Here is a 25,642-nt window from a genome sequence, read left to right as displayed (position 1 = left end):
TATATCATTCAATGGAGTGGCCTGTTCCTGCACAAAGAGAAATTTGATTAGTTAAGTGATGAAGTGCAAGCTCCATCAACTTGCAACTCATCAGTGTCATTTTCAGTGGTAGCTTGGGAAGTGAGTGTTGTAGGTGTAGGATCTGCATGAGTGATCTCTAGATTATCAAAATGATCAGTTTCATAGCCACATTCTCTAGGTGTTTTGAAAAGTGAAACTGAAAATTGAGGCTCAACTGAGTCAGTGACATTCTCTTTCAAGACATAGTCCTTTGTTTCTGAGTAGTCTCTTATATCAGTCACAGCTTCAATTACAATTTTTGCTTTAGGTTTCCAAGTGAAACCTTGTGGTTCATATCCATGTTTCATCAAGAATTTTTCATCAGCAGTCAGTTCATTTGGTTTTATTCTCAGATAAATTTCTTTCCTTCTTGTCTTCTCACTGTTTGATGATTCTTGAGACTCATCAGACTCAACTGATTGAATGACTTGATTAATCTTCAATGACTGACTTTTCTTCTTTGTCACCTTCTTGTGCTTCTGTGGTGACTCACTTCTTCTTGCAGACTCAGTCATTTGTTTCTTTCCTTTGATTTCAGCATTCTTTTTGTTACTTATCTCCTTTCCACACACATTTCCTTTTCCCAAATACATATCATACTTCTGTTTGTACAAAACAAAGTCTTGACCATACTTTGTTCCATTTGGGACATGAAATGGTTTGAGGTTGAATTTTTCATTACATGAATCTGTGTGGTGACCATATTCATCACACTTTTTGCACCAAACTTTGCCCTTGAAGGCTTCATGTTCTTTTGGTTTCTTGAATCTTTCACTTGGCTTAGGTGTATTGACTACTAAAGTCTTTTGATTCTTTAGACCATCAAAATCAATTGAAAAAGGAACAAATTCCTCAATCTTGATGTTTTGTCTTGCAACTTTGCTTTTGACAAAGACAACTTTCTTCATAATCATAGGTTCTTCATCACTGCTTTCTCTAACCCTTGAATGTCTTTTCTTATATTCTTCCATAGTTTCCACTTCTCCAACATCCAATACCTCATGACTAGAAAAGATTGGATAAACTGGGATAAAATTTTCTGTTTCAACTTTTTCAGACACCATTTTCCTTTTGTTGTTCTGCTTTATTCTAGCCAATACAGCTTTACTTGGTGGTCTGACAGCATTGTAGTTTATCTTCCTCCTTTCACAGATATCAAAAGAAACATGTTCTCTTTTCATTTTATCATTTTGCTTCTTTAATCTTGGTGGGACTGGTGGATACTTTGGAAGTTTATCAACAGATTCAGGTTTCTTGTATTTTCTTCCTCTTTCAGCAGCTTTGATTTCCTTTTCAGTAATTTGATCACTCAAATTACTCAAATCATCTTGATCCAACTCATCTGAATCAAGGTCATCCTCAGAGACTTGAACTCCAATTGAATTTTTCTCTTTCACTTCTTTCTTAATCACAAACTCTCCATCTTCATTTACTTCAACCTTTTTGTACAAATCAACAAATTCTTCCCTGTCTTGAAAGACATCTTTGAATTGTTGTAAGTATGCATCTCTTTTCTCTTTGTCAACTTTAGGCATAAGTTGTTGTTGAATAGAGGTGGAACTGTCTTGTATTTGTCCTGTTCTTTCACTTGATTCAGTATTCCACATATGTTGCCAGTTGAGACCAAATTCTTCAGAAATTCAGTTTCAACCTTTAGTCTTGTGTTTTGCACCTTTTCTTCAACCAACATTTTCTTTAAACCATCAATCTCAGTGATGTATCTGGTTTGAGTTCTGTAGATGATCATGCAATCATCTTCAAGGCTCTTAATCTTTTCATCACTAATCATTTCACTTGCCTCATACTCATTTATGATACTTTGCTTTCTAAAACACTCACCTTCCAGCTTGCCTACTTTTGTTTTTAGTTCACTGACAAGTTCATTTAAATCAACTGTAGGAGCAGAGTGTACCTGAGAAGATGATCCCTTTTCTTTCTCAATTATGGCCATGAATGCCACATTTGCTTTCCTGATATCATCTGCAATGTCCTTTTCATGACTGCTCCAATCAAAACTTCCTTTAAGTTGTGTAGTCACTGCCACATTTCCTTGATTTCTGATCTGATTTTGATTTGCTGGAACAGTGTTGTTTGGAACATTTTGAACAGCTTGAAGGTTTTGATTGTTTTTCATTTGAAAACCTTGATTCTGTTTCATACTTTTTTGTTGATTATTCATTTGAGACTGAAAGTTGTTGAAGTTTGGGTTGTAGTTGTTGTTGTTGAAGTTGTTCATTTGATTGTTGTTGTTGTTGAATCTTGGCTGATTTTGTTGGTAATGCTGCTGACCACTTGGTTGATTCTGTTGATATTGATGCTGACCTCCTTGTTGTTGATTCTGAAATTGATTTATCTGAAAATTTCTTGGTAAATTGCATTCTCTTGCAAAATGACCAGGTTGCTGACAATTGTAGCATATTGCTTTTGACTTGTCAAACCCAATCCTGTCATTAGGACCAGAGACCAGAGTTCTACCAGTTCTGTTATACAGCCTTCTACTTCTCAAACCCAACATGGCATCTTGCCATTTCAAATCCATGTCTTCTAAGTCATATGCATTAATTTGTTCTAAATCATCTTGAACCACACTTGTGTGAATCATGTTCTTTGCAACAAATGCATTATATGACTCAGTGAACATAGACAACAAAGCTTGTGTCTCATTGTTTTGAACATGTCCTGTTACAAGGTTAGCAACATTTCCATTAGACATAGAGGCAGAGTCAGAATCATCAATTAGTTGCACGTTGAACCTCTGCTGATTTCCTTGAGTACTTGTGCTACACCCAATGAAAGATTTTGGAGTCACAACATTATGTTCAGCTGGTTCTTCTATGATGGGAATTTGTTGTTGGTTCTTTGTTGACAGGTTTCCCATAGGGGCAATCAATGCATTTGAAACATTGAAGCTTGGCCTATCTTCCTTAATCATTTCATTCTCAATCATTTCAAGTTCAGCAGCTTGAAGAAAACATACTACATCATCCAATTTCAATTCATTGAAATTCTGCTTTTGAAGGATGAATTTGCAAGCAGTATACCATTCTTTTGGCATTGAGTTGAGTAACTTTGTATTCAAATCAAAATCAGTCATTACATAATCAGTTGTTCTCAACTCATTCATAATACTCAGAAAACGTTCTAGTATTGATTTCAACCTTTCTCCATCCCTATATTTGAATATTTCCAGCTGTTGCTTCAATCTTTGCTTCTTTATGTTTTTCAGTTCAGGGTTCCCTTCATACATCTCAAGGATGGCATCATACATTCGTTTGGCAGTTGTGTGATGAGCCACCTTGGTCAGTATCTCCCACGACAAACCTAGCTTAATCATAGCCAAGGCTTTGTCATCCACCTTTCTAATCTTTTCTCTTACAGCAGCAGTTGTAGTAGCATTTGCACCTTCTTCTACAGTAGTTTGCGGACCATTCTTGATGGAGTTCCACATGTCAATGTCATTGTAGCATACGGCTGCTTCAAAGAGTACCTTCCATTTGATAAAGTTTTCCTGTCCATACAACCTTGGTATCTTGTTAGTAGACACCTCTTGTTCCTCATATACAGACATTTTGAGAAATCAAAAATCAGTTTCTTTGATAAAAAGTTTTTCAAAAATAATCAGATCTGAAACCGAATGCTCAGATCTGATGTGTATGTGATTAGAACAAGATTTAGATATAAAGATTAAAACTTTAATTTAAACAAGGAAAAGAAAACACCGAAAATTGTAGATCTGGAAGAAAAATGAAGAACAGGGCTGCTGACGTCACAAATCAATCGAACAGTGTCTGCTTACGTCATTCTTCTTCAAATCTTCAATCAGCAACACTCTTTCTAAAAATAGCAGTATTCAGCTCTGATACCACTTGTCAGGTCCCTTTATATGGTCGATTCGGCTCGGATCTTAATCAATCATGTCATAACTCACACAAAATTAATCGTGTTGACAAGAGAGTTAATGACGGGTTGCTATATTTAGAAAGATAACTGTTTGTTAAAGGCGGAATCAATAACAAACATACGGTTGCAATGAATATTCAAATATAGATGGCACACACAGGATTCACTCAAAAGATTTCCAGATATATAATGTTAATCATACAAACGGGGTAATCGATTTAGGGTTTTATAAGGAATCCTAGGACAGCCGTCACACACAAAATATTCTCAATTAATGTGTCGGTCTTATCCGTATCATGTGTCCATCTACCTCTCCTTGGAGGCGTGCCCTAAATATTCTATTTATAGGCCTGCCAACCTAGGACAGCTGTCATTCCTTCTAGAAACCCTATCCGATAATACATATTCAAATTACATATTAAAAAATAAAACTAAGTGTAAAACAAGTCTTCCGGGTAGGCTTTTCATTAATCTTTAGTCTCCGAGTACGCAGTGTACTCGGCCTTCCTTCAGACTTGGTAAACATAGAAGTGTACTCGAGAATCAGTTTCCGGGTAGACTTTACTTAAAGAATATTTTACCAAGTAAAATATTCACCGAGTAGACTTCAGTCTTCTTGAATTTATCAGACTTTGCCCGATAACTCCTTACGAGCAACCCTGTTCTTCTATGGTCCTGTTCAGCTCTTTGTCACTGAATAACTTATTAGCAAAGCGTACTCGGGAATCACTTTACCTTGCTTGAGCTGAACCTTACTCGATATAACTTTAGAAATATTCTCTTAACTCATCAAGTATGCTCGGACCATATTTATTTATAAATACCTTGCCTGGTCTTCCAATTACTTGGCTTCTTGGACTTGGTTAACCAAACCTTACTCGGATGAGTAAAATACTTGGTCTTGAAGAACAACCCTGCTTGACAAAGTGAACCTTGCTCGGAGATGCCAAATCAGTGATCCTTACTCGGGAAATCACTAAAAAGCATACCTTGCTCGGATATCCACTTAAGAAGACTATTTGAAGTAAACCTTGCCCGGAAGGCAAAATCTCGTACTCGGCTAAGTAAAAGCTTGCTCGGAGTTCCAAGGTGTGCTCGGATTCAATACTTAGCAGTTTCTGAGAAGGCTGAGAAGATTCCAATCTTCCATATTCTTTGTTTAGGTCAAATCTCCTCATTTGGGTCAAACTCTTGACCCAACACAATATAACTATGGACTGGGTACCAAAGTCTAACTAATCTCGCACATCGTGCAGGAACAAATATGGAGGAATATCATCAGACCTTGGTATGTTGATAGTGGCTGTTTCAGGCACATTACAGGAGATATTTCCCAGCTACACGACATTCAAATATTTAATGGTGGATATGTGTCCTTTGCGGGAGGAGAAAAGAGGAAGATTACGCATAAGGGTACTGTAAGTAACGGTGTTCTAAAATTCGAAAATGTTAATATTGTTCCAGATATGAAGCACAGTTTGTTGAGCGTGTCACAAATCTGTGATAAAGATTTTTCAACTCATTTTACTAAGAAAGAGTGTTTGATTTTGAAACCTGGTATCATTATTCCAGAAGACTGAATTCTTGTTCGATCGAAAAGAAAAGATAATCCTTATGTGATCGACATGAACAAAAACGTTCCTGATGAAATAACCTGCCTGTTTTCAAAAGTGTCAGAACATAATGCCATGCTTTGGCATCGTCGTCTTGGTCATGCTAATATGAAAAACTTGAACCGTCTTGCTAAAAATGATTTGGTGCATGGCTTACCCGTTAAAGATTTTGTTACTATTCAAAAATGTGTGGCTTGTGCCTTGGGTAAACATCATCAAAAAACTCATAAGCCAAAATATATTAATACCATTTCTTCAGTTTTTCAGCTGCTACATATGGACCTTTTCGGTCCGGTTCATGTTTTGAGTCTTTCTCGCAGCTCTTATTGTCTTGTTATTACTGATGACTACTCACGTTTTACTTGGGTGTTTTTTATCAAATAAGAGTGAAACTGCAGAACTAATGGAAAGGTTTGTAGTGCTTATGGAAAATCTGCTGAATCTGAAGCTGAAGGGAATTCGCTGTGACAATGGCACATAATTCAAGAATGATTCATTGAATTATTTTTGTTCAGAAACGGGAGTGCTTCGTCAGTACAGTTCAGCTCGCACGCTGCAACATAATGGTGTGGCTGAAAGGAGAAACAGGACTCTTATCGAGGCCGCGATGACAATGCTATGTGATTCTAAACTACCATTATTCTTCTGGGCAGAAGCTATTAATACGGCATGATATGTTCAGAATCGGGTGATAATCAATAAGTCTCAAATGAAAACTCCATTTGAGATTGTCTATGGTCATAAGCCCATAGTTGCACATTTCAGAGCATTTGGTTGCCCATGTACTCTACTGAATCTTGAGTTAACTCCAAAATTTGGGGCCAAAGTTGATGACTGGTATTTCGTTGGTTACGTTGGTCATAGCGCCTACAGAGTCTATAATAAGTTGACCAAGCAGATTTTGGAATCATATGATGTTCGTTGGTTGGAAGAAAACGAGACTGATGCCCGTGTTGGTCCTGACTGGCTGTTAGATTACAATGAACTCTTCAAATCGTTCAATGTACTTCTGGTTATGAACACAGACACTTCAGGTGGTGCTACCATAGATGCTGAGAAAGAAGACCCACATGCAGTATCTCACATATCTCCAATTCTGGATGATGATCTTACTGAACCACTTGATGTTACTCCACCCGTCTTTGTCAATCAACCAGAAGAGGTTACTGAAACTGTTTTCTCGACTTCTTCAGAAACTGCTCCAACAGTTGATGGGGAGAGTCCCATCCGTTAAATTTTCGGGAGCACTCTGTTTCCCGATATTATTCTGAATGAATATATTGCCAGCACTTCGTCCTCGCATAATACGACGGCTTCTGGTTGGAAGAATCCCCTCACTAAGATTGATGAAAATTTATCAAACTTACCTTCTACCGGAGCTGTTCCAGAACAACCAATTCCATCAAGAACTCAATGAAATCATCCAATTGAGAATGTCGTAGGTCTTCTTGAAACAGACGTTTCCACCAGAAGTAAGACATGACACATAAAGGTTGCTTGTTTTCCGTTTTTATCTCCCAAATTGAGCCAAAATCGGTGGAAATGGCTCTTCAGGAACCAAGCTGGGTGGACGCTATGCATGAAGAGTTAAATCAGTTTGATAAATTGAAGGTATGGAGATTGGTTAAGCTGCCGGTGGGAAAGAAAGCACTAGACATGAGATGGGTTTTCCGAAACAAGAAAGATGACACGGGAGTTATTATCAGAAACAAGGCACGGTTAGTCGTTTGTGGTTTTCGACAGGTTGAAGGTTTAGATTACACTGAAGTTTACGCTCCCGTAGCTTGACTTGAAGCCATTCGAAATTTTCTAGCACATGCGTCATCCATGGGTTTCACGGTGTATCAGATGGATGTTAAGACCGCGTTTATGTATGGCGAAGTTAAGGAATAAATTTACGTGGATCATCCACCAGTGTTTGTAGACTCCAAGAATCCCACTCATGTCTACAAGTTAGATAAAGCGCTGTATGGGCTCCATCAGACTCCTCGGGTGTTGTATGCTACGTTGACAGCTCATGTTCTTGGTCATGGTTATAAACGAGGGACCATTGATCAAACTCTGTTCCTTAAAACTATCGGGAAAAATTTGATTCTGGTTCTGATATACGTGGATGACATTATTTTTGGGTCTACTAGTGCTGCGTTGTGCTCTGAATTTGAAGAAGTGATGAATAAGAGGTTTGAGATGAGCTCATTTGGAGAAACGACAACGTTTTTGGGGTTGCAGGTTCGTAAGAGTTCGACGGGAATTTTGCTACATCAAGGAAAGTATGTTGAAGATATGCTAGCTAAATTGGAATTTCAAGATTCCAAGAGTGCTACCACTCCTATGGCGGAAATGCCTCACCTGTCATCTGATCCTGAAGGGAGTCCCGTAGATCAAACATACTATCGATCGATGATCGGGTCCCTGATGTATCTCACCGCCAGTCGTCCGGATTCATGTTCGCTGTCTATCAATGTGCCCGCTTCCAATCTAACCCTAAACTTTCTCATTTAATTGATGTTAAACGTATTTTTAGATATCTGAAGGGACAACTGAAGTTAGGTCTTTGGTATCCCAAAAACTCAGATTTTGATCTTTATTCTTTTGCCGATAGCAATTAAGGTGGAGATGACATTGACAGGAAATCAACATCAGCCGATTGCCAGTTCTTAGGTGATCGTCTCATCTCCTGGCAATGCAAGAAGAAACAAACAGCATCTAAATCAACTGCCGAGGATGAATATGTTGCGGCATCGGCTTGCTGCTTACAGGTTATCAGGATGCAAAATCAAGTGATGGATTATAGTTTGGAATTTCTTGACACTCCTATTTTTTGTGATAATGATGTTGCCATTGCAATAGTTAAGAATCGTGTTCAACACTCTAAAACTAAGCACATTGATATTAAAATACAGTTTATTCGCGACTATTACGACCGAAAATTGATTCATCTTGAGCAAGTTCACGCTCATAATAATGTGGCGGACTTATTTACAAAACCGGTCGGAACAGCCATATTTAATGTGCTTGTGAGTTTTCTTAAAATGCTTTGTTTCGAGGATTGAGTCTTTTTGAGAATAAATTTGTACATATTTTATAAATCTGCACATATTTAAGGGGAGAAAAATTAAAAATAAGACAAAAAGAGTGTGTGTGTGTGTGTGGGTGTTTATTAAAAAAATAAGACAAAAAGAGTGTGTGTATGTGTGTTTATTAAAAATATTACTCTCACTTAAACTTATGTCGGCTGCTTCGGTTGGAAGGACATATACTTGTATATGTTTGGTCATGTCATCTATTCATAGATTCACGGGATAGCTATTTACCTAAATATTGAAAGCATCTGGGGCGATTGTGATGTGGTTTTGCTTTCTTTAAAATTCTCTCACTTAAAATTATGTCGGTATTTCTAAGTTGGAGGGACATGTACTCTCATACGTGTTTCGTCCTTTTAACCACTTGTGGACATATGGGATAGCCATTTACCTAAAAACTAAGAGTGACCAGAGTGACTAAGTTTTAAATTTGTGTCTTCTGTAACTCTCTGGGAAGTGATACGATTATTCAATTAACAGGTTTTTGAAGCTTCAAAACATTTTTAAAATGAAAATTGATCCAACCTTTGGAATATGATAGAAAAATTGTTTCTGCCTGTCTAACGGGTGAAGTTATTAAGCTTAAAAGGCTCTAGGACAGTCATTGATTTGTATGGTAGGTTTCCATGATGCGTAAGAGTTGAAGTGATATAAACTAAATTTGCTAAACTTACTATGGAGAGTCATTTTGAAGAAATGTGCATGTCTCCATATATCTCTCTCCGAATGATAGGCAGAAAAGCCATTACCAAGTCATACACGAGCCCGTTAGTGTCTTGATTACCAAACATATTGTGCTATTATGTTTAAAAAAAATAAAAAAATATGAGTATGTATATAATTTGTGTTGTTAAATTCTTGGTTTTTCAAAAGCTTAAATGGTCAATCTAGAACTACAAGGGTGGGGCATTCAAATAAGTCATAAACACTCTGAATGAAAGACATTTAAGTCCAACGTTCTACTTAAAGCTTGAAAAAAATTTCTATTACTTTCTGTAAATTTTTCGATCAAGAACTAGGGGGTTGGAGTCAAATTGGGGTGATCTGGGGAAAGCCAAATACGCTTTGAGAAGAGATAGGAGGCATCACGGGTCCATGAGTGATGTCCATCTGAGTTTTTTGCCTAACTGAACCTAATTCATATCACTGACGCAATGAAAATCATGCTAAGTCTTTATACCTGCTATCAACCTATTTCTTTATGTCATAATAATGTTGAACATGAATCCTTGTGACACCACCTTAAATAATAAGATTCCATGTTCGGATATTTTCATAAAGGCGACGAATTTATCAAAAAAAACTGAATATTAATCCCAAAATTTTATTAAAATTACAAGAAGACCTGTGTTTTGTGTTATTATTGTTTATATTTATTTACTATTTTATAAATTTTGTTTTCATCTCGAAACTACTCTCCTCGAATCAACTGTTCAAAATGGGCTATTTTTTATTTGGTTAAAACTTGCTATTTGGGCTTTGATTTTATCAAACTTTTGGTATGCTGTTTTGATTTTGGGCTTAATCTTGTGACCTGGGCTCATCTAGCTGGGGATATTTGGGTTTTCGGCCCATCAGGCTTGGGATATATAAAGCTTTAGATCTGTATTATTGCCGTTACTCTCAATTCATCTTCGTATTTTTCCTCTGTGGCCGAAAACCCTAATCCCTTCATCTTTTGATCAAATCTGATTGTACTTTGTCTCCTTTGTGTTCGATTGTAGGTAAGAGGTCCATGGGTAACTTGGTGTGATACTCCTGTAAGATTGTTTGAGATAGGACGTTGATGATTGTCTGGATCCTTGACTCATTGATTCAAATAATAAACAACTGTTGTGTTGGTTGTTCGACTTGATTTAGACCATTGTGGTGTTTTTCAGAACCTGTTGCAGGTTTTGTTGTTAAATGGAGATATAGGTCATTTGGAGAAGATGACATGGATTTATAGGCTGAATTCAAAGGGTCTCCCTTCTCTCTAGTGGCTTGACCGAAAACACTTGGTCAACCCAAGAGTTCTCGGTTGACTTTCGTTGACTGAGATCTCTCACCCTTGACCGAGAACTCTTGTTCTCGGTTGGTCTGGACAGAGAACATCATAACTTTGACCGAAAACGGTATTTGACCGAAATCCACCTGTGTGGACATAAAACTCACTTTTTGGACTGAAATCCATTATAAAACATTATTATTTTCATTTATGGTCCCTCTAGTATGCTTTTGTCACAATTTGTCCTAAATGTTTGAGAAATTAATAATTGTGCCCTTAAACTTATGATTGTTATTCAGGTTATGTAAATATTTGCTAACTTGACTCGTTTCTTGCAATAATGCGTAATCAGGCTTCATTAAAGTTCGTTGACACTCACAATATTGCTTGACACTTGTTTGATCCTTCTTTGGAACACAAGGAGTTCAAGTCCATGATCGCCGGTCTCAACACCTGTAGGATTTCTCACGCCTTACGAGAAACTTCTATTATATGCAAGAAGATGATCACAGAATTCTGGAAAAATGCCTCGATCAATCAACAAGCAGGAGGTGGGGCTATGACTATTAACTCCATAGTTCAGAAGAATCTGGTCGTCATCTCTGAGGCTATTACACGAGAGGTGCTGTTATTTGGGGATCAACCTGATTACCCAACGATATACTCGATAGCTTCTGTTACTGAAGTATTGACAGGAATGGTTTACAAGGGATCTTATCCTCCTGCAATCAAGAAACTTTTCCATCCTTACTGGAGATTTTTGATACACACATTCGTTACTTGTGTGTCGGGACGAAAGGGGGGATCTGACGAGATTAGCCACATCCAGATGTCGGCTATAGTTGCTCTGATCATGGATTGGAATTTCAATTATTTCAGTTCGTTTTCGATGAGATGATGAGCAACCTGAAGGGGAAGAAGAAAGAAATGTTCCTTATGTATCCTCGGTTCTTACAAATGATTTTTGATTTACATTACACTGATCTTGTTAAATCTGTTGAGACACTAGATATGAAGTCGATAGGATCCAATACTTTTGGATTGATGAAGCAGTCCAGGAAAGGGTCAAATGTCGTTTATCAGGGCCATAATGATCTAGTTAAGTTTGGCTGTTTTGCTGAAACAAAGACTGTTACAGTTAGAGCTCAAGTTGCTGAAGAGCATGTGGCGCCAGTTTAGAGGCGTGCTGCTACACTTGAGATTATTTCAGATGAGGAGACTCCCGTACAACATATGGAGTCTGAACACCGTGAAACAGATAAAGCTCCGACTGCTGAGCAACTAAAGGATTCTGAGACCTTTAAAGAACCGCTACAGTAGACTGCTTTGAAGCCTCCTCAAGCAGTCAATGTAAATGAAGATGATGATACCCCTGAGGAACCAGCCGCCGATCTCATTCCACGTAAACGAAGGATGAAAGATCCGAGACCTGGCGTGCTGGTCACTAAAGCTATAACAACAACAACAAGAAGTCAACAACAACAACAACATCAACGTGAGTAGGAAGTTCTTGAGATTCATGTTGACCCTTGTCTATCCATTGCTAAGCATCAAACTCAAGAGCAAATTTTTGATGACATTGCTCGTGAGTTTGATTTTGAGGCCGACATTCAACACACTGATGCTCCATCTGGTTCATTTGACCCAATCAATCAGGGTTAGCCAAGCTTTAGTGCCTCCAAGAAGCTTGCTCAGATTCTCGCCATGCAAGAGACCCACTTGTAAAATAAAGGAAAGGGGGTTGTACTTGAAGATGCTCTTGTAGACATCCAAGCTCTACAACGTCGAGTTTTTTAACTCGAACAAGATTCAGTTGTAAAGGATGAATGTATTCAAGAACTTGAAGCTAGCAACTCTGACAAAGATTCTAAGATCAAAGAGCTTCAGTCCAACATGGGAGGCCTAACTGCTATGTACCTAGACCTTCAACAGAAACTTATTCAGAAATTTGAAGACGAATTCAAGGGTAGTGAAGAAAAAGTTAAGAAACCAACTACTGCTGAACAAGGTGGAAGCTCCAGTGCACAAACTTCTGCACATGCTGACGCTGCTGAGTTGCTGGAGCACTATCTTTCAATTCCACCAAAAACCGATGAACAATCGGAACGCATTCAAAAGAAGCTCCTTGTAATGAAGAATTTTAATCAAAACGTTGAATCGTCCGATTATCCAGATAGGTTTATTATCACTTTTCAAAAGAGATTCTCATATAAATATCGTGATCGCTCAGGAGTCATGTCATAGGACTTTGATGCTGAAAAGAATATGTGGTGGGTTAAACGAAGGTCTGGGACTAATGAGTACTATAATAAGATGAAAGACTTTAGATCTCGGACGAAGGTAGATCTCAGCGACCTGATCAACGCTCCGTGCCACAACCCAACTCATGATAAGCGAGATACTGATTTTTGGAACTGTCTACGAAGCCAAGTCGATACTAGGTTTCCAAACATGAAGACCGCTGATTCATTTTTGAAGAAGGCTAAGGGGGTTAGGGATCCACGAACAGGAAAGACCATGGTAAATGTCATATGGCCAGCTACAAATAAGGCTACTCATATTCCTGTGCCTAATGCCATCCTGGATGGTACCCTGGATAATATGAGGTTCTGGATGTTTGATAGTGAGACTGCTACCGTTGTTATACATTTACAGAAGGGTAAAGGGCACTTCAGGTTTGTTGATCCGGGAGATTTGCTTAAGTTTGGGGAAAGAGATATCAAAACCCTCGGCACATTTCAAATCATTGTTGACCCAATTTTTTGAAATGGCTGCAATGGAATACACCAGTATGGCGGCTTCTATTATCAGAACTGGATTTTGGGCATGTGGTTTAAAGGATGCGGATATCGATAACATGGAACACGATTAAAGACGAAGATACAAACCAAGGGGGAGATTGTTGGGTCCATATCTGATGGTTTGTACTTAGTCATATGTTAATTAGTTTTAGTTTGTGTGATATATGTAAACCTAGATCCTTAAAGGATCTCAGTGGGCTTTGGGCTTTGTGTTAGGCTTGGTTGTTAGCTACCCTATATATAGAATATGTGTATAGGGTTTATATTGGCCTTTTACTTTGTCAATTGGTAAGACGAGTATTGTAATCTAGTGCTTAAGCACCCGGCGTTAATACAATGTGTGTTTTGAAGCATTCTATTGTGGTCTTTACGTGTTTTTGTCCATCATCTTGAATCATCTCGTATTAACGATTCCGCACTGACATAGAGATAGTTAATATCATATTGAAATATCCGTCTTTGGGACATACAGATGGGCCTTAGTTCCATGGGCTTAAGGGAGTATAAATGCCCCTTAAACCCTAATCCCTTCCATTTTTATCCATCTCTACACCATAGCCTCCCTACACACTCAAAACAAACACACATAGACCTCTTTATACAGCCGTGAGAAGAAGAAGAAGAAGAAGAAGAAGAAGAAGAAGATCTGTGACCGAACCTAGCCTAAATCTTGATAAATCTTAACCCTACAAGCAAGATACAAGATTTAAGTTTATCACCAACATAAAACATAACTAAAAACGAGTAAAGGTATGTTCTTGATTCTTAAAGTTTATATTTTTATGAACGGTTAGCTATGAAATTAAACCCTAGAGTAGATCGGGTCTAGACAAGTCATAAAGTTGCAAACTTGATGACTAAAATGGACTTAACGAACTTATGGTTATGAACGGCTCATTTAAAGAAACCCTAGATCTAGTTTTGAACATCATTACCCCTAAAGGTTCAAACTTTATGGCCACTCGGGTCAAGTTTTGGCCGAAAACGGTTAAGGAAAGCATCTATGGGTCAATACCAAGCCATACTAAGGTGTTAAGGTTAAAACGAGTAAAGATAATGATGATATAGGACCAAACTGTGACCCATTTATTCAACTCGTTCGATTACATTATTATAGTTGATTACTTTGATGAACTCGCTTACAATCATATAGTCGATTACTTTGATGAACTCGCTTACAACCATAAAGTCGATTACTTTGATGAACTCGCTTAAAATCACATAGTCGATTACTTTGATGAACTTGCATAGAATCATATAGTCGATTACTTTGATGAACTCGCTTACAATTCATGCATTAGATTACAATGTATCATTAGCTTACAATCTATCATTAGATTACAATTCATGCATTAGCTTAAAATGTATCATTAGCTTACAATCTACCATTAGATTACAATTCATGCATTGGATTACAATGTATCATTAGCTTACAATCTATATTTAGGTTACAATTCATGCATTAGCTTACAATGTATCATTAGCTTACAATCTATCACTAGATTACAAGTCATGCATTAGCTATCATTAGCTTACAATCTATCATTAGATTACTATTCATGCATTAGCTTACAATGTATCATTAGCTTACAATCTATCATTAGATTACAGTTGATGAATTAGCTTACAATGTATCATTAGCTTACAATCTATCATTATATTACAAAATCATGCATTAGCTTACAATCTATCATTAGGTTACAATTCATGCATTAGCTTACAATGTATCATTAACTTACAATCTATCATTAGATTATAATTCATGCACTAGCTTACAATGTATCGTTAGCTTACAATCTATTATTAGATTACTATTCATGCATTAGCTTACATTGTATCATTAGCTTACAATATTTCATTGGATTACAATTCATTCATTAGTTTACAATGTATTATTAGCTTACAATCTATCATTAGATTACAATTCATGCATTAGCTTACTTTGTATCGTTAGCTTACAATCTCTCATTAGATTACAATTCATGCATTAGCTTACAATGTAATATTAGCTTACAATCTATCATTAGAATACAATTCATGCATTAGCTTACATTTTATCGTTAGCTTACAATCTATCATTAGATTTCAATTCATGAATTAGCTTACAATGTATCATTAGCTTACAATCTATCATTAGATTACAATTCATGCATTAGCTTACAATGTATCATTAGCTTACAATCTATCATTTGATTGTAATTCATGCACTAGCTTACAATGTATCATTAGCTTACAATCTATCATCATATTACAATTCATGCGTTAGCTTACAAAGTATCATTAGCTTACAATCTATCATTAGATTACAATTCATGCATTAGATTACAATGTATCATTAGCTTACAATCTATCATTAGATTACAATTCATGAATTAGATTACAATGTATCATTAGAATACAATGTGATCATTAGAATACAAATGTATTCTAATCATATACCATTCGAATACAAAGGTATTCTAATACAAGTTGAATGCTAACACAAATGTATTCTAATACCATTCAAATACAAAGAATAGACCAGACTTAACCATTTCTGGTGCAACCTAAAGAAAGAGTATAGGATTAGGAAATTGATACATGTAATTGATGTACAGTTAGCTGTGCTCAAATTGAAGAAAGGAATCACTATTAACTCAGAAGGAAACCGAAGACAGGTGAGTTTCTAGCCCCATTCCTCGTTCTACTTTCGGGGCTGTGTGCATAGTCGATGTGAATGTTAATACACTTACCTTAAATGGTAAGTGTATGTCTTAATGACGAATGTGATAGTTATGTTATATTATGAATGAATGCTTGACGTTGCGTGAACGATCTTCGGATATTGCACGTATCGTCAAGGGGTATGGTTGTAGAAGTGTTCCTTAAATGGATATTAAATGATAATGTTATGCTCCTTACATGGATATTAAATAATAACTTAGATATGGTGTTCATTCTATGCATAATATATAGAGTTCCTTCTGTGAATAATGTATAATGTTCCTTCAATGGATAGTATAGTGTTCCTTCTATGGATAGTGTAGTGTTCCTTCTATGGATAGTATAGTGTTCCTTTTATGGATAATATATAGAGTGTTCCTTCAATGGAAAGTATATAGAGTGTTCCTTCTATGGAGAATATATAGTATGGGTAATAGTAATAGTTCCTTAATAGATATTACGTGACGTTCCTCTTATGGATATTTACACAAGGTTAAGGTATTAATACGTGTCTTCGGATACGTGAAGGAATGTATGAGAATGAATTGTATGTTGCCTGATTAACTAGAAGTCACTCAGCGTAGCTAACTTTTAGTATGCACGCAGGTGAATATGTTTAATGAGCTAGCATGAGGTGGGCACATGGCATGGATTGAATGGCAAGAATCTGAAGATGGAAGAGAAATGATGTTTTAAATATAATGTTGTATATTATGTTTTATAGAAAAGATCGAATGTTCTATATCAAATGATTAAAGTTAACGTTTCCGCGAAAGCTTTAATAAACTCTGATTTATAGAACTGTGTTTATGAGTAAATCCAACGTCCAAGTGAGGCACCTGTAACGGGGCCTTGCAGATGCATTGGTATTGGTGGTGGTCCCACTACATCAACCACTACTTTTATGATTCTTTTGGTGAACTTGGATTGGGTGTAGGTTAATGATGGTTTATAAGGTGTGGTCAAGTCCAGCGATTGTATGGTTGTTTTTAAATCGGTCACTAATGCTCCTGTATATGGGTTCACTGGGTAAGTAATGTCATAGTTGCTTGTGCTCTCATGTTTTGATTCCATGTAAACGGGTGTACTGTTTGTGGTCCCGATGGCCATTGTCCACCGGAATGTATCGTGTAAAAGTTCTCGAATGAAAGTTGTCGTGTAGGTCTGGGAGTGTGCATGATTGGGAGTGTGAAGGTCATGTTTGGTGTTGATATTGGTATTTTTGTGTTTGCTGTGTTGAGACCGTATTTAAACATTGTGTTTGTTGAAATGTTTGTGGAACAATGTTACCTGACCTTATGTCGTTTCCTGCTGGTTTTTTGTTTGTTATACTTCCATCGGTTGCAACTTATGTTGCTGGAGTTTCGAACAAATTTGTTTGCACCGATTGCATCGTTGTTTCCTTCTGCTGTTTATTTTTTAGATTTACCAGGAAATCCCGATTTCTTTGCAAGGGTCCAGCCCTAACTCCTCCATTATCTAACTTTCCAACTCGATTTATTCTTCCTCCTCCACTGGAATTTCTCAGTTCTTTTCCGCCATGACGTCACTACTCATATTCCCTCAAAAACTCACAAACAATTGTCGTAAAAACTATAATTTGACCCGGATGGCACTAATGTTAAAGCAAATCTTGGACCCTTAAGGATTATGGACCAAGACCAGCTCGATTAACAGATAATGTTAGTGATACTTGAGAGATATGAGAGATTATAAAACACATAGTTAAAGGTGAAATGATATTCTTTATATTATGTATTGTATGCACTGTTATAGACATTTAAGGTGTATATGTATAGGACAATATGTCATCGATAGTTGTACTATTTTTCTCTCATGGCTGAGCACGAGAGAATGTCTACAATGGCTAAGCACGATAGAATTGTCCTTTTCCAGCTGTTGTCTGTCGTACGATTACCTGTCTTTAGTGAGCTTATACATTCATTAATCTCTTTTCGTAACAATGCTCTGAACATAGCTCTTTTGATCTCATCTGTCCAATGTTCATTTCTGGGTATTACCCTTATGTTTGTTTGAAAGTAATGGATTGAAGAGGGAATGGAATGAGAGAAGGAATGAAATGAACAAGGGAATGAAATTGATCATTACCATTCCTTTGTCTTGTTTGGTTAACCTATGGAATGCAATAAATAATTACTTTATGTTGTTTGCTATCTAAAAAAAATTGTAGGAATGAAATAGAAATAATAAAAATATTTGTATCCCAAAATATATATTTTTTACTTAAAAAAAAGCTGAAATGGAGACGGTGGTGGTAGTAGCTCCGGCGACGAAAATGGTGGTGGTGGCGGTCAGGTGGGGTGGTTGTGGTGTTGGGGGCGGCGGTGGTAGCAGTGGTAGTGATGGCGATGGTAGGGTGGCGCGACGGAGGTGGTGGTCAGGCAGCAACAGTGGTGGCGGTTATGGTCAAGTGGCGATGGCAACGCTAGTGATAAGGTGGTGGTGGTGGTGGTAGTGGTGGTGGCGGCGGTGGTGGTGACGAAGGTGGTGGCGACGGCGATGGTGGTGGTCAGGTGGTGGTGGTGACGGTGGTAATGGTGGTGGTTATTAGGTAGTGGTGGTGTTGAGAAAGTATGGTGATGGAGGAATGGAATGAAAAAAAAGAAGGGGGGTGGGAAGGAATGGTTTTGATGGAATGGGATTCCATGTGTAATAGATGATTCCATTCCATTGAGCAACCAAACACCACTTTCTTCATTCCCACGTAATGAATCATTTCATTCCCCCTGTCATTCTTGCATATCAAACGCTACCTTATAGTTAACAAGTTTATTTCAATAAAAATATTCTTTCTGTATCTGATTTTACCTTAAGCAAACAAGTTAGTTTTTTAGTAGGTTAAAAGTGGCAAATTTCATAACAGAGTACTATCACCTTATAAAACAATCTATTAACTATTGTGAAAAAATAATACTTTTCCTAAATAATTTCTTATTATTTCAAAAATTGTAATAGTGTTATAAAGTTTATGCCTTTTAGAAATAAATCATAACCTAAATTGTTGACGGTTGTTTTCATGTCACAGGTTTGATGTAACACCGTAGGCAAATCATACGTCGGCCGTGGAAATGAGAGATCTTTGGTTCATAAGTAAATGTTTTGCTTCTTAAATCACCAACGCATTTAGGGCTTAATGCTAGTGGACAAAAGGATAGCTCCACAATTAAACGTGCTCAAATTAAAATAGTGATAGGATGGGTGACCTCCTGGGAAATCTCGTCCTAGACAACCAAAAACAAATTCGTAATCTCTTATTTGGCAAAATGGAAAATATTGGTAGTGTGGGACCAGATGTTACATATGAAGTTTGCACCCAGGGAACCGTGGTGAACCTTATTTGAAACGTTACTCCTACTTGCGTACCTGGACATGGAGATAAACAATTGATTTAAAAGAGCATGGTTTATGACTGTGATTACTTCATGTTTCTTGGTTCGATATTAGAGAGGTAATTAATGATCTTTATACGAAAACAAAATATATTTTGTTTACTTTTGATTAACGTTCTAATTATTTGTTCATCGTTATGTTTTGAAGAAGCAAAGCGATGGTTGATGAGGCCATGATGTACTCGTAAAATAAACAGTTTAACGGCTTCGCAGGCCTTCTTGACGAAGAAGATGTTGCAAACATTGCAGGGTTGTTATGTTCTTATAACAATCTATTTATAATACGTTACATGGTTTGGTAGTCTCTAATTCGGTATTATTTCATATTTGTATCATGTAAAGCATCTAGACGTAATGCATGTGATCCAGAATGCGGGTAAAAACTACACACAATCCAGTCTCGGGAATTCTTAAACCTTCAAAAGAATACTTTCATATTTTCGCCTCTTTGTGGACGAAAGCAAGATATGATGAAAACATCATCGTGCCAATCTTGACACTAGTGACATGTTATGTTTTTACTGATGATCAATTTTGAGTGTCCTATTTCGATTTTTCATTTTATAACTTTATCATGTTTAAGGTTTTATCGAAAATCTTCAATGGCGATGGTTACGGGCCCATCTCGTCTAGGTGGATGGGTTGATGTGAGAATGGAACCTTAGTTCCTTGCAACAAGTAAGAACTAATATTATTTCTTTGGTATATTGTTTGTTTAAAATTTATCAAAGTATATATGAAACCTAGTTATTTATATACCGGTGGTGTTTGCAATACAGTAGAAACTCGATAAATTAATACTCGATTATTTAATAAACTCTCTAAGATAATATTTTTTGCTGGTCCCGACTCGGGGATAGGGTGCTAAATTAATTATTCGCTAAAATTATAAGATAATACATTTTTGATAATTTCTTTAATCCCCATATAAAATATAAATTAATAATTCCTTATATATAGCATATTACATGAATGATATATGAAGGTTTCTTGAAAAATGACTCAATTGTCTTTTGTTTTTTGTTAAAATCAATTTCCCATTCAATCTCGTCTCTAATTTTCCTTAGCATGGTAAGAACTTATGGTGTTGTTTTCTCATAGCTCAACAAGAAATTGTTCAATGTGATTGCCGCTTTAATAGCTTCGTTTCGCGAAGGGGGGAGATTGAAGGTTTCTTTCAAATAGGGCCATTCATTTGATATACATGCATTGTATATAATAATTAAGTGGAAGCTTAAAAGGTGTTTATAAACAAAGTATTATACTATAAATTAATAAAATATTAATTAATATATAAATTAATAATTATTAATTTATCGATTAATTAATAACTCTTTTAATTAATAAATTTTAGTTGTTCAAAGTGTATTATTTTATAGAGTTTCGACTCTAGATAAGGTACCACCAAATGTTTACTCATCTTTCAATTTATATATATACTAGTTTTTATCCCCCGTATTACGGGGGTTGCTTTATATTGTTTGTTCTAAGATATTTTTTTTGAATTTATATTTTTTTATTGTATGAAAGTTAATAATATACTTATGATTTGATGATAAATTGTTTCACAAATAAATGAGATGTTTTAACCCGGTTTAAAAGCTATATGGTTTTGATGAAACCTAAGACCCGTTTATTTTTTTTACTATAAATTTGGTTATTTTAATTATAAATAATATTTATGAAAGTTAATAATATACTTATGGTTTGATGAGACCCAATACTCGTTTTTTTTACTATAAAATTGGTTTTCTAATTTAAATAATATATATCTTTTTTTAAAATAAATAAGATATTAATTTCTAGTATGTCCTATTTTATAGGATTTTTACATCAATAATTTGGTGAGAATAATTTTTTATTTAATGAGATGCTATAACCCGTTTAAGGAATATCTGGGTTTGGTAAGACCCATATCCATTAATTCGGGTCAAATGCATGAAAAGCCTTCATTTAAAAATCAAGCAAATCTGTTGACTCCAAAAAAAGAGGGAGCGACCACATCGCGACACATAAGATTTTTATGTTTCGCTTATATATATTATAGATATAGATATGATGTATGGTCTCAAAACAACTTCATTCTGACTTAGTCTTAAAATATTGATTAAAAAAAATATGACACAATCAACGATACATAATTTAGTATCTATCATTTAATTTGAATATAAAATTCCTTAACGTTATTTATAACACCGGTTGATTTACACATCAAAGTTTATGTTTAAGTTGAAGCCTAAGTACATCATAATCAAAAACCCTACATATTTAAACGAAAATTAAGTACAATGTAAATTAAAAATAATCAATACCTGGAAAATCATCAAAAGTTAATAACATCGACTATCAATTAAGTTGAAAATTAGACAAACAAAAACATTAAACTTTTGACCACCTCGACACTAGAAAACAAAACAATAAACATGGTACAACAAACGTTAGCTCATTTCGTATACTTGAAAGTAAACTTTACCCCAACGATATATATAGCTCACCTCGGTCAAAAACAAAAAAAAACTTACAACCAAAATGACATTAAAAGCGAGCGCTATTTAATAAACTTAATATAACAAATAATATATTTTAAAATATATACTAAAAAACCTGAATAAACCCTCATGACACACGAACTAAGCTAGTTATATACTATATATAAATAATAAGTTTGTACGGCACTGTATTGATTGATGAATTTTGTTTTGTTTTTTTAGTTAGATTACTATAATAACGCATTGGAAACCAATCAAACGTCAGTATTTTTTAAACCTAAAAGAAACGGACTAAGTTCGTGTAGACTTGCGGCCTTATTTATAGCCCATGACTGACAACGCTCGAGTTTTACCAATGCGCAAGTTTAACAAACGACCCCCCTCCCCCAAAAAAAAATTGGTCGTTGGTCCACCTCAATTTTATATGTTTTTTCGTTTTTGAGTTCCGTTACTGTAACGTACGAAATCAAAACATGTCGAATTCGTGTCAAGTTACCGCCTCAATGCTTGGTATTAGCAACGCTTGGGTTTTACCACTGCCCTGGTTTGCTAACCAAATAAACATCGTTTTAAATATTTTGTTTTCTTATTAATTAGTTAATGCTTTTATAAGTTCATTTAACGAATTCATTTTTTGGGTTTTAACGCTGAAATTTTATCAATGGTGTCTATGTGGTAACGAACACAGCCAATACTGACCGAATTCGTGTCGACTCATCGTCGTAATACTCGAGTTTTACCAACGTTCGTGTTTTAATGTTATGGTTTGCCAGCTGCCTCGCCGCAAAGCGCCAGATAAAAAAACTAGTTAAATATAAAAGCCGTTGGTTTAATAGGCATAGGCCATTTTTTTTGGAATTTGATATAAAAATATATTATAGAAAATATAAATTATTTATTTTTGTCAACATGATGCCAGTTCTTTGAATGGAGACTTAAGTAAATATAAAATGACACAAATGCCCTGAAAGCATGAGCTAGAATCATCAGTCATGCAGTATAGATAGATAGATACATTGTCTCTAACGTGAAGAAAGAATTGAATATGATGATCATAAAAAACATGTCCTCTTTCTCAACACACGTGTGCAATGCCATCTCTTGCCATTTCACTATCCTTCCACCAAGACACGTACCATGCCAACAGGAATACACTTATCTACTTATTCACTTGTGGTCTGCCCTATAAAGTCACCTCTGAATAGAATATGATTACCTCGTACACTTCACATCCATCTAACTGATCATAAACATAAAATATGTTGAGTTCCGTGATCAATGCCGGAGGGAGGAAACAAGACCGAAGGTCCACCGGTCAGGCGAGTTCGCGAAAAGGGTGCATGAGAGGCAAAGGTGGTCCGGAGAACGCTTCGTGTACCTACAAAGGTGTCCGCCCACGGACCTGGGGAAAATGGGTGTCTGAAATCCGCGAGCCAAACCGGGGCAGCCGCATTTGGCTCGGGACTTTCAACTCTGCTCGTGAAGCAGCAATAGCGTGTGACGCTGCGGCCCGTAGACTGTACGGGCCCAGTGCGCATGTCAACCTCCCTGAAGAGACCGCTAATGCGCCACCCGCCGTGACCGAGGCCCGGCACCACTGCGCGATTCAACAAATGAAGAAACAACAAGAGTTTGAAAGACAGATACATGCACCAGCAACAGCAGCAGCAGCAATATAATAAGGTCAAAGTGGAAAGTGTAATGGTGCCCGAGATCCCAGATCTTAACGGGCACTATCATAGTTTCACCGGTGATAATAATTGCGTCGTTCCAAATGGAAACCTGAACGCCGACCTGCCCGAGTTTGATGACTCGGGTTTATGGACCGAAGCGGCTTCAACAATGGACTATCAATCGCAAGTGATCGATCCGGGAATCGGTGCATCAACATACAATGATACAATTGGCATTGAATTAAACCATCCGTTAATGGTGTAATTATCTTCATCCGATGGTCATTTTTCTCGTCGCGAAAGATTTGGTATCTAGGTGACATGGCACGTAATACAAAATATAATGTATATATATAGTTAAAATAATACCATAGTATATAAGATGTATATGAGATAAATATATAGGTATGATGGAAGATAGTCACGTGAGTGATATGGGGAATGATCATAAAAGTGTAGTGTTTATTTCAAGGTATATTGTATAACTATGCAGAGTATATATACATGTGTGAAATCGTCCAACTTGTTATCTACCTATGCGTATAACACACACATACTTTTACTTCTGTTTGATTTTACATTTTATGGTATAACATGTAATTTCTATCATATACAACATTGAAAACTATATCTACAACATTTACCTTTTGTCCATATAGCTATAGGGGTGAGCAAAAAACGGTTCAGAACTGCAGAACCGGAACCGAACCGGTGCCTTAGAACCGCTAACCGGTGTTATATTACGGTTCTTGGTTCTCAGAATTTGCATTAAACGGTTCACGGTTCGGTTCCGGGTAAAACCGGCGGTTCTAGACTTGGAACCGAAGAACCGAAATATTAAAAAAGTTTTTACTGAATTTATCAATACCCATTTTTTATTGAGTAATTTATTAACCACGTCCATTCAATCATTATTTAAATCAAATCTTCTTTCTTTTCGTTCAAGACCTAGCACCTATGATCAATTTTGATTTAAGCTATCAAGAATGATATGATCTTCCTTTAATCTATCATTGCTAATGATTCATTTAACTTAAACAATTAGGTTTTAATCAAAAGTATAACGGATGTTCATGTTGTAATCTAAATTAATTTTACCTTAAAAGAAGACATACGATTATATAAACGTGTTTTGTAATTTGTAAAGTTTGCACAACATATTTGATAAATATACAGCGGAAACGGTTCTGGCCAGAACCAATTAGCGAGAACCGACTTTACTGGTTCTGGAACCGAACCTGTTTACATTAACCGGTTCCGGTTCCGGATCTAACTTTTAGTCAGTTTCGGTTCTGGTTCGGTTCTCGCGGTTCTAAACCATTGCACAACCCTAGATAGCTATATCCACATCAATATCAATTACTTTTCCGGATAAAGAAAACTATAGATATTTAAAGAAAAAATAAAGAGGTATATTTGTTCCATTCTTCACACTAGCAAGTAACGGTTACGGGTAGAGGTGCACAAATTGGGTTTTTCTAATACCTGGGCTCTGGTATGGAACCGGTTTCGGGTATGATCGGGTATTGAGAGAAATCGGGTAGGGTATTGAGGAGAAAAACGCAACCTTATGCACCCGGGTAGGGTATGATCGGGTTCGGGTTACCGGGTATGTGTCCGGTAAAGACCATGTATTAATACCCGGTTTTGAATTTGAAAATTTTATATTCATTTTAAATTTGTTTAAAATTTGAATTTTCCCTATAATTTATAAAAATAATTAAACTATATTATAAAAACCATAAATTCACTTAAGCATAAATTATTTACTTAATAACATGCGTTTTAAAAAAACTTTAACATAAAAGTTGTGAAGTAAACATAAAAATATACTATAAAAACTCATGTATTATTTCGGGTATTAGAAAATTGGTATCGGGTATAACCGGGTATGGGTATAGGGTATGAACGATTCCGGGTATT

At 36.2% G+C, this 25,642-nt stretch overlaps 1 pseudogene; it reads left to right on the top strand.

Moving 5' to 3' along the window:
- The first annotated feature begins 23,301 nt into the window (after positions 1–23,301).
- LOC143616168 (uncharacterized) lies at positions 23,302–24,224 on the top strand (annotated as a pseudogene).
- The last annotated feature ends 1,418 nt before the right edge of the window (positions 24,225–25,642 follow it).

The sequence above is a fragment of the Bidens hawaiensis genome, unplaced genomic scaffold, assembly GCF_021521415.1.
Source record: "Bidens hawaiensis isolate Kalapana, Puna unplaced genomic scaffold, B.hawaiensis_p1.1 tig00046127_1, whole genome shotgun sequence".
Lineage (NCBI taxonomy): Eukaryota > Viridiplantae > Streptophyta > Magnoliopsida > Asterales > Asteraceae > Bidens > Bidens hawaiensis.
This window is presented reverse-complemented; position numbering and strand designations above follow the sequence as displayed.